Genomic DNA, 5,070 nt, shown 5'->3' with positions numbered 1-5,070 from the left:
GCAAAAGCATGAAAAGATGATTGTAGATGCATGTTAGGGTTTCTGTTTTAGTCTACTAATATATGTTGATGATTGTCTTCTATATTTTTAAGCATGAAAGAGATTTGTTGTTTTTTGGACTATGCAGGTTTCATCCTAGGGACATTTTTAGCATGTTTGGTTCATTTTTTTATGCTTTATTGTCACTTATAATCTTAGAAACATGTTAGGTTATTTTTAAGATTTAAATTGGTATTAAGTTCTTTACAAATGTTAATTTGGTCTTGTATATATAGTTTTGATTCTTGAAGCTTAAACTAAGTTTTATTCTTGGAATGCATGAGATGGTAGAAACATGCTAGGGAATGGTGTAAACATGATTAAGATGTATTTTTACATAAGTATTACTTGCTGTTATTTTTTTATTTATGTTGTGGTAATTGATTTAAAAATTTAGAATAAACAAGTTTTCCCCAAATTAATATTTTATAGCCAATGTAATCAAAAGATAATTTTTCTATCATTTTAATGTGACTTTTTAACTAATTAAAACATAAACATTTTTTTTTTGTATTTTATGAAAGAAAATATGGTTTATAATTCAAGTGTGTGATTTTAATTAAATAAAATGCTTGCTGGAATTTTTGGTTATTAAGAGAAAATGTCCTTTTAATTAAGATAAGTAAGACATACACTCCAATAAATTAAGTTTTAGATTTTATATATGAAAAAACTTTATTTACGTATTTTCACACTTGTTAATATGTAGTTTTTTTTTATGATAAGAAAAAATTATTTTGTTCTAAAAAGCAATTAAGAAATTCATTTAGTCATTATAAGTAACTACAAATTTTGGCACAATCTATTAATTGTTATTTAATAATAATAGATGAGATTATTATTTCATGAGAAATTAAAAGGCTAAATGGATTATTTTAGAAAATTAAATTTTGTAATAAAGTTTTGAATGACAAATATGTGGTTAAAGAAATGATGAAATAATAACTAAGTGGTAAATAAATTATGCTTGTTGAATTTTTTAATGAGATAAGCATGTAGAAATTATCGACTTTAAACATTAAATTTTAACAACAATCACACGTATGCATGTTACATCTAAGTGTATTTTTACGTTAAAAAATACGCCTATTATTCAAACATATGATTTTTATTTTGTAACCATGAAGGATTGATGGGTAGAATTAACATTATTCTTTTATGATTTTATATGAAATTATTGTATGTTTGTAATTGTAGTGCAACTTGTGCCACGTGTGCATGACCCATGCACACATGGGGTAAGTATGTTGTGCATGAGTATTGATATCGCCCAATAAACTCCTAAGTGATTGTAGTAGTAAATGAGATATGCCGTATCCACAAAGAGGCAAACACAACTAAATATTAGATTAGTAAATAAAAGATAACAATTAAGTAGAATTTAAGAGATAGATTTTGTGAAATTAAAATTATAGATTAGAGAAAGTGATCAGATAAAGAGTATGGCAAGGTAGAGATGCAGTGCTGTAAATCCTATTCTAATATTGATATTAATTCAAAAAAGAGTTGCAATTCTACACCATTAATTGCAACTGGAAGATATATATGTTAAAAGCATGAATTAATTAGTCTATATTAAATTGAATCTAACTCCTAATTTCATAGCATATCATATTATATATTCAAGAGCGACAAAATACCACTGGCAGAATGCAGTAAAAGACATATAATATAAAAAATATACTAAAAATAAATTAACAATCTAAGTTAAATAAGAAAAACATGACTGAACTTATGTAAAAGATGCTAAAAAAATTTAGAAAAAAATTAGAAGATGAGAAACAAAATAATTAATGAGATATGGAAATAAAGCATAAGAAAAATCAATATCACTATTAAGAATGAGAAGTACAATAACTACACTCTAACCTCACCAATATTTCTAAAATAGTTCACTCATTTTTGTCACCTAAAACAAGCAAAACTAAGCTAGAAATAAGAAAAGCAACAAAATAACAAAGTGTATTTTTACACTCTAAAATCTCACGATTTACACTGGTTTTGGTTCATAGAGAAAATTTTGCTTCAAAGTGGGTATTTTCGTGCATTAGAAAGTGGAGAAAGTGGCTTCAAAATCTGATGCAAAATGGGACAAGTGGGACACGTGTTGGGCTTAGATTAGCTTTGGAAAAATGTTGCTGGTGGAGTGGGGGACAGCTGGGCGATGTGGCACATTGTAGTTGGTTCGGCAAGTGCGATAGGCTGGCAGGTGTCAGGTGGAGTGGCATGAGTGCAGGTGTTGGCAGAGATGCAGGTGTTGGCAGAGCAGCAGGTGGCGTCAGGCGGCTCGGCTCGGCTCTAGCGTGGTAGGCGGCTGCTGGCGTGGCTTGGCTTTGGCTTAGAAGGAGTGGCTTGGCAGGGACACATGGCAGGTGCTGACAGACTTGGGCCTGGGCTCATTTTGGGCCTAATTCCCTACAAAAGGCCACTTTTTCATCATTTATCATTCTTTCTTTCTTCTTCTTTTTTTCTTTGTGTCAAAATACATTTTATTTTCTGAAAATTGAACACAAATTAAATTAAAATTAATATTTTTAAATATAAAATATATTTACAATAAATCCATGAAAATATTAATTAAAACTTAATTAATTTTAAACTATAAAACTAATAAACCGTATTTTTTGAGCACTAATAAAGTATTCTTACATGATTTTAAAGACGAACGTTTGATTATGATTATAGGCTCGTTGTGACATTTTCGCACTTTATCTTGCTCGGACCTAAGGTAAGAAAGTTAGATAGAATTGTGTATATTTTGTGCTATGGAAAGTATAAGTTCTATGTTTTGATATGTCATGATAAGCCAAGCGTTATGAAAGGTGAAATTCTAGGTTTGACATGCTATGATAAGACAAGTGCTATGAAATGTGTAATTTCTATGTTTTGATGTGAACTGTGACGCATATGCTTGTATGATGAATGAAAAGAAAATGTTGCTAGCGTCTTGAATGCGATGCAACAAAGGAGTTACTAAGGATATAACGTATCTCAAAGGGCAGACGCGCCGGGGTTATTCAAGGACTTGAGATCCTGTTTATCACATAGAGAAGGTTTTACCAGCCTATGTTTCTACTCGTTACCTCAAGATGTGACAGTGACAATAGAGGTGTTATGATCACAAAGAGTATTGTAACGCCCTACTTCCTTAGAGCCACTACTAAGTGAGTTTAAAAACGTGCATTCAACTCGCTAATCGAGGTTTTAAGTCAAATAGTGTAATTAAGCCATAAACAGAGGAAAAACTTAGAAATAACTCCATTTCATTGAAAATCATAAAATTTTAACACTTGGGATCCCAAAATACAGTTTAGAAATATTTACAACATATAAATTGAACCAAGTCGACTAAACGATAAAATCTAGGTTTGTTTACAATCATCTCCCAAAAATCCACTGGCTGTGGCAGCCAGGCAGGCCAAACATGTACACGCCGCTTCATGCCTGCTACACTCATGGTTGGTTGGCTTTCTCCTTGCCCTTACCTTCACCACAGAGCATCTGTGAGCCGAAGCCCAACAAGAAAACCCACAAACAGATAACATATGCAAATCATACACCAAGTATATAAAATGGCCATCAATAGGCTAAACACATACGGCCTAGCCGTCCCAGGTGCCTTACCAGACCCTGGGTTCGCGGTCCACACTGTGAGGATATCCCAGGTATCCTTTAGGGACTCGCCCTGGCAACTCGCACTCCACGTACTCAACGCTGCTCCCGGCCCCTTGCCGTACTCGGCCTTGCACTCAACGTGCCTAACGCCGTTTCCAGCCCTTTTGCCGTTTCTGGCCCCTGTCGACCTCGGTCTACACCGTTCCCGGCTCTCGCCGATCATTCACATAATTGAATTCATAGCATAATAAACAAGTACAGGATACTAGCAAATTCAATCAGAGGGCCACGCCCTAAAATTCAAACACATTGGGCTCAGCCCTGCATACAAGCTCTATGGGAACAAGGGTTTTCTTACCTGAGTCTCGAGCTCTCCGAGCACCACTATCCCGAGCACAATCCTCTAACTTGAGCCTCGCCGAAACCCTAGTCACAACACATTAACAATATCCATCCATCAAGTTCTAATCCATTAAATATCTTTGAGCCATATCTCTAACCTCTGGGACCTTGAATTCTATCAATCTGGGTGATAAAATCCATCCCGAGTCTTGACCAATGAGTTCCCAAGCCTAAACACACTTAAAAACTCAGATTGGCACTAAGAGTCGTGGCCCTACCCACAAGCGCCGCAGCTAGCCTCGAAACAGAGGCTAGCATCTCTCTGAAGCACACATGGGCTGCGGCGCGCTTGGCCAAGCGCCGCGGCGTGCATCAAACATCTCGGCCTCCCATGGCCGCGCGCACACACGGGCCGCTGCCCTAGCCTCCAACCCAGAAATCTTCATCATTTTTCTGCGTTTTTCCTCAAACAAATTCACCCAAAACTTAACTAACAGTCCCAGATTATCACCACAAAAGTTCTAACACAGTCTCAACATCAAAACCTATCATGAACCAGCTTCAAAACTCAATCAAGCAATCAATAACATCCCAAACTTAGCTAACATGAAATCTCTAATAGCCTGCAGCAATTCTAAACATAATCTTTATAATTAAAGCTTACCCTTGCTGGATTGAACCTTAGAACCAGCTCCCTATGCTCCAAGCTTCAAGCTCCCCTAAATCCCCAGCAGCGATTCCTTAGCTTCAAGTTGATTTCCCCAAGTTTTCCTCGCTAAGCCTTAGAGGAAGATGAAGAGAAGAAAACCAAGTGATGAGGGAAAGATATGGGTCGGTTTCTATGTGTTCTAAACTATTCCAAGTTTTGTTTTATTTAACTAAAGCTTCAAGGTTACCTCAAGGCTCGGGGTACCAAAACGTCCTCGAGGGCAAAATGGTAAATTTCCCCGGAATTCCCTCCTAGACATTCTATCCTCAAATATATCTCCAAATATTTATTTTCACAACCTGATAACCCCATATAATAACTAATGCCCAAACTACCCCTCGACTCGCCCCGAGTCGGATTCGCAA

Source organism: Humulus lupulus, chromosome 5 (assembly GCF_963169125.1).
Source record: "Humulus lupulus chromosome 5, drHumLupu1.1, whole genome shotgun sequence".
In the NCBI taxonomy this organism is placed as follows: domain Eukaryota; kingdom Viridiplantae; phylum Streptophyta; class Magnoliopsida; order Rosales; family Cannabaceae; genus Humulus; species Humulus lupulus.
The sequence above is the reverse complement of the archived record's forward strand: the minus strand, read 5'-3'. Positions refer to the sequence as shown.